This window comes from Aquarana catesbeiana, linkage group LG02, assembly GCF_042186555.1.
Source record: "Aquarana catesbeiana isolate 2022-GZ linkage group LG02, ASM4218655v1, whole genome shotgun sequence".
NCBI lineage: Eukaryota > Metazoa > Chordata > Amphibia > Anura > Ranidae > Aquarana > Aquarana catesbeiana.
The window spans coordinates 288,672,569-288,682,698 of record NC_133325.1 but is presented as its reverse complement, the minus strand read 5'-3'; the positions used below and the strand labels follow the sequence as shown (position 1 = coordinate 288,682,698).

Here is a 10,130-nt window from a genome sequence, read left to right as displayed (position 1 = left end):
CAGATCAGAAATCTGAGATACCTGGGTCCTCCCACTACAGCCAGCAGTGATGTAATTACGTTGCCGCTGGTAAACAATAAACGGCAATACTCGTCTGGGGAAGGAGTCCTTATTATGCATAATTCAAGAAGATTATTTTTGTGGTGGCAGCACAATATGATTTATAAGGGTTAACATATTTATTAAAGGTAAGAGATGACCTTTCCAAAAATGTTTAAAATGTTCTGCCTGGAGTTTTGCTTTAAAACTTTGATGAATCAAGAATAGGCATAAAATGATAGGACTTTTTTTATTACAGTACAGACAACACATTACCTATATTTAATGTGTGTGTTTTTTTTTACATATATCAGACACTGATGTGAAGTTAAGTCATCATTTTAACAGCAACCACTGAAAATGACTTGAAAAGATAAATGTTAAAACACATAATGCGCACAAGCTTTACATTTGATTTATGTATAAATTATGTTGTACTGCAATCATAACTCTTCGTTCCCAAAGGTACAATATGCAAATGTAAGTGTTTCCTTGAGGGGGGAATTGCAAAAAAAAATCATATAATCTTGATTTAATAAGCCCATGATTTTTTATATGAACCATAGCGTATAGCGGCTTTATTTCATTTGCAAACATAACGACAAATTAATTCAAAAACACAACATTTTCAGCACATGTAGCACACAGCGTTTCCAACTGAACATTGTATAACTACTGAAAATAATTCACATTTTAAAAAAAAAATCCCTCTTATTAGGTTGTCCAAACAGGAAAAAATTACTGTATCAAAGTTCTGCAACTTTTTCACAATGAGAGTTATCCACTTCGCAAACAACAATTGCACTTCATATACATACAAAATATCTTTTTTTAATCCACAGGCATAAAAATATGAGCAAAGGTGTTTTGAATTTTATGCTATTTGCAGCACTTTTGCAAGGAGGGGCTTTGGCTTCAGTAGCTGGATGGATCTATATAACTACACTCTCTCGTTTTCTCAAGCAGTCTCTGATTTGTACATATTATATGCAAACGGTCAACAAAAATTGCATGTTGGTTATGCTAAGGCTTTGTTGATGTGAGTGCACTTAAGCATATACCCATGTGAGGACTGTGTTTTGCCCAAATGAGCTGCACAGGTGTTTAATGCATCAATGTACAGGCAGCCTATATATGTGAATTGGGATGCAGCGGCTACACAGACACAGTCGCTGGTCCCAATTTGACATTCATGTGGGTGTGTGTCTCCAAACTCACACTGTTTGCACTCAAGGACATGCACACACACCCACATGGCTGTCATGTGCAGCCACTGCATCCCAATTGACATGAATGGGACTACCTGCACTCAAATACATTGAAAACTTGTGCATCCTGTGCTGACAAAATATGGCCCTCCTATGGGTCTATGCTTAAACACAACTGTGTGAACAAGGCCTTACAATGAATTATAAAAAAAACATTAAATGAGCATGTACAATTTCGTGCAAATGATATTGTATTATGAAAATAAGCAAACTACAAAGTGTTACATTAATAATCCCTTGAAAATTCTAGTGTAGAGGTACCCCCGTAGGGGCTGCTAAGTGATGTGGCCCACCTGTCACCTGCCTGGCCCGGCATTCACTTCCCAGACACTCCAAGACAATGAACAGTTCGTTGCTTTGTTTGTGTTGTTTTAATGGGGGAATTCAACTTGGATGGGGTGTGGGAAATATGGGATGCCCATTAGAATTATAGCAAAATTGCTAAGGACAACTATGTACACTCTTTGTACACTCCTTCAAACTCCTCCTGCAAAACTCTTGCTTGCAGACTATTACTCTCTCTCTTTAGGAGCAGCTAGCACATGGTTAGGCCTAACACTGGCTCAGCCAGGCCTTAGGAATTGCCCTTTGCAAGCAGGTACCACAGAGGTCCCTATAGTGTAGCAGAAAATATGTAAGTCCTGTTAGTGCAAGCTGTCCTTCTGGTGGACTACTGCTCCCAGTCAGTCCTCTTCAGGCCCTGCCAGCCCTCCTGGCTGCAGCTGCCCAACTTCACTGCCCTTGACATTGCAATCCTCTCTACTAGCTCCACACCCAGCTCTGACTGTTTCCTCTCAGTCCTCTCTGGTATTCCTCTCCAGTCCTCCCGACTGCACGTGTCACTCACCAGCCCTCCTGGCTGTGACCGGTGGTTCCTTCCTAAAGACTTGCCCTGCAGTACTAGCTCCTGCTGTCCTCTCTGACTCCTCTTTTGCCTTCTGTCCAGATTCTTCATGTTTTCTTGAAGGGCTCCATCCTGCACCTGAGTCCCAGGCCCAAGGTCACCCCCCCGACTGGGGAGCTCCCTCAAAGGCCCTGACAGCCTAGTACTCCATCCTCAGTTCTTCCACCTGACAACTCCACCCCAGCTGGGCTGACCCTGGGTATTTCAAGGAGGCCTGCCCCCTGCCAATCCTAGTTGGGGATTGGTCAGGGCTCCCTGAGACACACCAGACAGCTCCACCTCTCTCTCCCCCCCTTCTTCTAGAATCCTCTGGAAGAAAGAGGGAGGTGACAGTGGAGTGATGCTGTCTATGGGTCACAGCTGCTGCTCTGAGCCACTCCCAGCCCCCACAGATCTATCAGGAACCATGAATCAGACCGAGACAGAAGTACAGTTAAATCACACTTGTTTAATAATAATAGTAAGGTAAACAGAGTAAGCGTAGTCAAAACAGGCCAGAGTTCAGTAACCGGATCGGGTAGTCAGCCAAGCAAATGTCAGAGAGCCAGAGATAAATGTAGTAGTACGGCAAGCAGGATCGGGAGCCAGAAGGAATGTCAGCCGAGCAAGTCTTCAACAGGAACGCAAGAGAAAGTCTCTGTGATGTTGACAAGGCGAAGGCAGAGATCAGATCATGTGAGCTGGACGACTTTAAGTAGGCAGGACTGACGAGCAGAATCAACAACAGCTGAGTAACTGTGGAGAGAGACGGGAGCTGGCAATTAGCCAACAGCTGAGCGGCCAGCTCAGAGAAGGAAGGGCTGAACCCAGCCCTGACAGTACCCCCTTCTCAACGACCCCTCCTCCTCGCAAGACCACTGGGCTTGAGGGGAAAACATCTATGGAAATCACTGAGGAGGACAGGGGCATATACGTCCGAGGGTGAGACCCAAGAGCGTTCCTCCAGACGGTAACCCTTCCAATGCACCAGGTACTGTATGCGCCCATGGAACCTACGGGAGTCAACAATGGATTGTACGTCATACTCCTCATGGTTCTCAACCTGTATAGGGTGAGGACATGGCACCGAGGTGGTAAAGCGATTGCAGACCAAAGCTTTCAATAAGGAGACATGAAACACATCTGAGATGTGCATACTAGGAGGAAGGTCCAAGGCGTAAGCCACTGGGTTAATCCTGCGAAGGCTACGGAAAGGCCCAAAAAAATGAGGTGCGAACGTCAAAGAAAGAACATGAAGTCGGAGGTTGTGAGACGACAGCCAGACTCTGTCCCCAACCTGGTAGGAAGGTTCAGGCAGGCATCTGCGGTCAGCATGGAGTCTGTAACTATTGTTAGCATGTTGCAAAGCCACCTGAACTTGTGCCCAAGTGGAACAAAGACCACGGAGATGCTCCTCTAACGCAGGAATACGCTGCGGAACAAACGAGTCAGGCAACATGGAAGGTTGGAAGCCATAATTTGCCATAAATGGGGACAATCGGGAAGCAGAATTCAAGGCACTGTTGTGAGCAAACTCTACCCACGGTAATAGGTCTAACCAGTTGTTATGATGGTTAGAAATATAGCAAGGTAAGAATTGCTCCAAGGACTGATTAGCTCGTTCTGCGGCCCCATTAGACTACAGGTGATATGCAGAGGAGAAAGCAAACTGAATTCCCAACTGTGCACAAAAGGCTCGCCAGAACCTGGAGACAAACTGACTACCCCTGTCCGAGACAATCACCTTGGGTAGTCCATGTAAGCAAAAGATCTCCCGAGCAAAAATGGAAGCCAGTTCCTTAGAAGTGGGCAGCTTCTTAAGTGGAATACAATGACGCATCTTTGAGAACCGGTCAACCACCATAAGGATAACACTGTTGCCTTGGGACTTGGGTAACTTCACAATGAAATCCATAGACAGGTGGGTCCAGGGCCTCTCTCCATTGGGTATGGGTTGTAGGAGGCCCACTGGAAGGTGTTGTGGAGTCTTACTCTGAGTACACACGAAACAGGCAGCTACGAAGGCAGTTACATCAGCTCGTAGACTAGGCCACCAGAATTGTTGGGAAATGGCCCAAACAAGTTGATTCTTCCCAGGGTGGCCAGCTGCCTTGGGAGAATGGTAAGTCTGGAGCACGGCAGTAAGAAGACACTCTGGGACAAAGCAGCACTCACAAGGTTTCTCAGGAGGAGCATGGACCTGAGCAGCAAGAATTTTGTCACCCAAAGGAGAAGTAAGACTGGTGCGAACCGTAGCCAGGATACGATCAGGAGGAATCACAGGAACTGGAACCGACTCCAACTTGGAAATGGAGGAAAATTGTTGTGACAAGGCGTCAGCCCTTACATTCTTAGTACCGGGTAAGAATGAGACAATGTAATTAAAACTCGACAAGAAAAGAGCCCATTGCGCCCTTCTGTCTAGCCTCAGACAAGAATGTGAGATTCTTATGGTCAGTAAGAATGAGAACCGGCACAGTGGTACCTTCAAGGAGATGTCTCCATTCTTTCAGGGCAACAGCTCTCTGTCACCAATCTCGTAATTTCACTCTGCAGGTGACAATTTCTTGGAAAAGTAGCACAGATGCATAGGGCTCTCAGAGTTAGGACGTTTGGACAGAAGGGTGCCAACTCCAATCTCAGAAGCATCAACTTCTAGGATAAAAGGCAACGTAGGATCAGCATGTGCCAACACAGGAGCAGAAACAAAGGCAGCCTTGAGACTCTCAAAGGCCTTAATGGACTCCGGAGACCAACTCTGTGGGTTACCGTCCTTTCTGGTCATATCAGTCAGGGGCTTGACCAGAGACGAGACGTTATGAATAAACTTCCGATAATAGTTGGCAAAGCCCAGGAAACGCTGCAGAAGACGTAAACCCATGGGTCGGGGCCACTGTAGGACTGCCGAAAGTTTCTCTGGGTCCATCAAAAAACCAGCAGTGGAAATGACATAGCCCAGGAATTTAACCTGTTCAAGATAGAACTCGCACTTCTCCAGTTTACAATAGAGATTGTTTTCTCTTTGTTTCTGAAGCACATGACAGACATCTGTGTGGTGGCTCTCCAGGGACTTGGAAAATATGAGAATATCATCGAGATAAACCACCACACATAACTGCAACAAATCTTGGAGAACATCGTTAATAAATTCCTGGAAAACTGCCGGGGCGTTACAAAGGCCAAAAGGCATTACGAGGTACTCATAATTGCCTGTTCTGGTATTAAACGCAGTTTTCCACTCATCGCCCTCCTTAATCCGCACGAGATTGTATGCCCCTCTCAAATCAAGCTTCGTGAAAACCGTTGCTCCCTTGAGGCGGTGAAATAACTCTGTAATCAACAGAACTGGGTAGGCATTCTTAATCGTGAAACGATTGAGACCCATATAATCAATACAAGGTCTCAGTTCACCGCTCTTCTTCTTCACAAAGAAGAAACCAGCACCAGCAGGAGACGAGGATTTGCGGATGAAACCTCGAGAAAGTGCATCTGCAACACACTCCTCCATGGCCTTATCCTCCAAGACCGACAAAGGCTAAACCCGGCCACGAGGGGGTATGGCACCAGGTTGAAGGTCAATTGCACAATCATAAGGCCGGTGTGGAGGCAAACTACCGGCTTGACCTTTGTCAAAGACATCACTAAAATCGCGGTACTCCTCCGGCAGGGAGGAGAGTGAAGAGGTGCACAGGACCTTGGCTACCTTCTGGATGCATGTCTCACTGCATTGTGATGACCAGGAGAGAACCTCAGCACAGAGCCAATCAAAAGAGGGATTGTGCCTCTGTAACCAAGGATAACCAATAACCAGCGGAAACCTAGGTGAGGAAATAACTTGGAATTGGATTATCTCATGGGGAAGAACCCCTACGGCCATGGACAACGGAACTGTCTCAAGAGTCACATGGGCAGGCTGTAGAGGTCTCCCATCAAGAGCCTCAATGGCAAGTGGAGTGTCACGCAGCTGCAACGGAATCGAGTGCTGCGATACAAAGGCAGCATCAATGAACAGGCCTGCAGCCCCAAAGTCGATTAGAGCCTGTATCTCGATGGATGACTTAGCCCAAGAAAGGGTGACCGAAACCAGGAGCTTATCCTTCTGGATAACTGGGGATGAAACAAAGCCACCTAAGGTCTCTCCATGACAGGACCTCAAAGTTCGGGCGTTCCCTGTATAGGTAGGACAAGACTTCAAAAAGTGACCTGCCTGGCCACAATAAAGGCACAATCTCTCCCTCCTCCTAAAGGCTCTCTCATACGCAGAGAGACGTGTGAAGCCCAAGTGCATGGGTTCATCTTCACTGGCCGACTCGGTACCAGGAGGCACGGGAGGTGAGGGAGGCATGGGTGGGACTGCAAAGCTCTGAGGCTAACGTACAGGAGGCTTCCACAAGCGCTCCTGAGTCTGGAGTCAATGAGGATGGCAAACGTGATCAAGCTCTCCAGCTCAGTGGGTATATCTCGGGCTGCTTTCTCATCCTTGATGGAATCTGAGAGACCATGAGAAAAAGCAGCCACGAGGGCCTTATTGTTCTAAGCAATCTCTGCTGCCAGAGTACGGAATTCAATGGCATAGTTGGCAACAGTTCTCGTACTCTGTTTGATGGACATGAGGCAATTGGCAGCAGAAGCAGAGCATGCGGGAATGTCAAATACCCTTTTAAAGCAGGCCGCAAAGTCAGGGTAACTCAAGACAACAGGTTTTTGTGTGTCCCATAGAGGGTTTGCCCAGGCCAAGGCTCTCTCAGAAAGCAAAGATATCACGAAACCTACTTTGCTTCTGTCCGTGGGAAATGCTTGGGGCAGCATCTCAAAGTAAATCTCAACCTGGTTGAGAAACCCTCTGCATTGAACTGGATCGCCCTCAAATCGCTGGGGAAGCGGAACGGAACCAGACACACCTCTTATAGAGGTAATACTCGAGGCGGCTGCCTGCACATAGACTGGCGCAGCAGCAGGGACGGCCGGCAACTCAGGTTGTACTGGAGCAGCCACAGTGGGAGTTTCCAGGTGTGCCGTGCGACTCAGGAGCATTTGTAACGCTATGGCAAACTGATCCATGCGGTGATTTTGCTCATCCAATCTGGAAAAAATATTACCAAGTAGATTGACTGTATCTTCTGAATTCATGGCCTTCGCCTACTATCAGGAACCATGAATCAGACCGAGACAGATGTATAGTTAAATCACACTTGTTTAATAATAATAAGGTTAACAGGTTAAGCATAGTCAAAATAAGCCAGAGTTAAGTAACTGGATCAGGTAGTCAGCCAAGCAAATGTCAGAGAGCCAGAGATAAATGTATTAGTACAGCAAGCAGGATCAGGAGCCAGAAGGAACGTCAGCCGAGCAAGTTTTCAACAGGAACACAGGAGAAAGTCTCTGTGATGTTGACAAAGGCGAAGGCAGAGATCAAGTGAGCTGGAATCACTTTAAGTAGGCAGGAATGACGAGCAGAATCAACAACAGCTGGGTAACTGTGGAGAGAGATGGGAGCTAGCAATTAGCTGACAGCTGAGCGGCCAGTTCGGAGAAGGAAGGGCAGCCCTGACAAGATCAAAACAAACAGGCCTAGCTTCCAGCTAGGCCTGCCTAAATTTGCCTGTACTACAAAAATCCTAACTTCTAGCACCTACCTCGGTAGAGGGTGCTACACTAGGATAATATATTTTTATAATAATAAAGAGTATAGCCAGAATGTTTTTTTTTTTTTAGTGTTGGATGGAATGCAAATCCTTCTCAAAAGCCCTCTCACAATTGTTTTTGCTGTCTGTGTCCCATACTGGGGAGATTCACCCTCTCTATTTGTGCTCATGACTATGTCACTGAGAGTGAAAGTAATGAGAAATATAAAAAAAGACATGAGTCACCAGAACAAGAGGTGAGGGAAAATTTTCCATCGGATACAACTGCCTAAGAGGGGATTTTTATTTATTTTGGAGAGATTTAAGCTGGCCATAGATGGATCGAAATTTGGCCAGTTCAGCAGGAACCAGCTGAATTTCCATCCAATCTATGAGCAGGCTGGTTGTACTGAACTCAATCTATTGATTGAGTTCAGTACAACCAGCCTGTTCTATAGCCTCCAGCAGTGATCAAAAAAACCTTGTATGTGAGCCCCTCAAGCTTGGGAAGGGGTGCTAGTCCTAGTCCAGTGCTGTGAGCGTTAGTTGGGGATGGAGCTCATCTCTGCTCCAAACATCAATGTGTAGAGATGTGGATGTCGCTATAGCCACACATCGAAGCAAACCAGCACATGGTGGTATGTGGCTCTGATGGTGGTATGTGGGGATGATTAAGCTCTGAGGGGTAGAGCAAAACAAGTTGGGGGCATTGACTGGCAGGAGTCTAGGCTGAGGTTGCCACATACCACCATGATCGGGTTTGCTTCAATGTGTGGCTATAGGGATATCCACATTTCTAGAGCAGTGATCATTGTTTTCCAATGGTGATGAAACCTTCAGCTGTCAGAATACAATAGCGCAGCATGAGGGATTCCCCCATCAACACTGACTGTGTTGATGGGGGAATTGAGCAAGGGAACAAAAAGCCCTAGTCTCACTTCCTATTTTGTCTCCAGGATAGACAGTAAGGGTAAATCTCCCTGACACTAACAGCCAAAAATGAACTGACAGGGTTTTAAACTGTCCCTACTTATTCCAAAACTAAATAAAAAAGGTGGTTTGGCTATACATAAACTTAATAATTGTGGTGTATTTTTAAAAAAGGAAGTAGAAGACCTACAGTGGACTTATACTGTATATTGTATTGTAATATTATAATTTTAGTTGTGATTAGGCTGAAAGTACTTGACAGCTTGGTTTGAGAGTAAGCAGAAGCTAAAATACTGGGTACCTTTCCACAAAAAAGAGGTTGTTTGGCATATATCCAAAATGCAATACTTTTTTTGAAAAAGCATATTACGTGGGCTGAGAATATGTTGGATCTGCACCATGACTATGCCTGATGGATATTCTGTGGGCCGACCAAAAAATTAGTTGTCTTCGTTAATTTAGAGAGTTAGTTAACTCTGTGTTAAAATTAAATGGAATTTGTAACACAAAAACAACTTAAACCACTACTTGTATCAAAAATGATGCCAGCAAAAATATACTCATATGTAAGCCTGCAACACTTGAATATATTATAACATTATAACATATCCACGTCAGCTAATTACCAATAATTTTCCCAAAAGTATAAGTACAATTCAGTTCAGAGGTTCCAATCTGTGTTCTGTAATGAGCAATCCATCAAATGAAATGTAAGCAGTCGTCCAGAGTACCCAGATGTGTCTTCACATCATCTGTGGGAATGTCCATGCATGGAGGATTAAGACAGGAATTAGGAATTCAGCAAATTCCAATCACTTTCCTAGGTAAACAGTCTCTCAGTTGCAGAAGCACATACAGTGTGCCACAAAAGAGCAACACATGCAGAGGGACACCAAAGTAACAGTGCAGACCACAGGAAAGCGGTACAGAGCCAATTAAGCTGGCTCTGTACTATGTGATCGCTGTAATCAGGCACAACTGTAAACAATGTCTTTGATTGCATCTGACAATGGACAAGTTGCAGGTCCCAGGCAGAAATTCAGAGCCAGTGAGAGTGGCTCTGTACCTTGGGATCACTGTGATCAGACTACAGCCAGTGCCTGATTAGAGCCAGTGTCTGATTACAGCCAGTACCTGATTACAGCCAGCTCCAGTGTTTCCAGTTTGCTGACCACAACCAGTGCCAGTGTTTCAAGTGTTGCTGATTGCAGCCAGTGTTTACCTTTTCACTTTGAGGTGTCTGCTTTCCAAAAATGTGATAGTTGGTCAGGAAATCAGATGTATAGTTGATACCCTTGAAAGCCTGAAAGTGCTCCTTGTATTTTGGGCCCCACTATATGACTAGGCAGCTAAAAAGTCTCACACATGTTTATTTGTGAGCGTTGT

At 45.4% G+C, this 10,130-nt stretch overlaps 1 pseudogene; it reads right to left on the bottom strand.

Moving 5' to 3' along the window:
- Positions 1 to 367: 367 nt before the first annotated feature.
- Positions 368 to 3,549, bottom strand: LOC141126870 (uncharacterized; annotated as a pseudogene).
- Between the last annotated feature and the right edge of the window lie 6,581 nt (positions 3,550 to 10,130).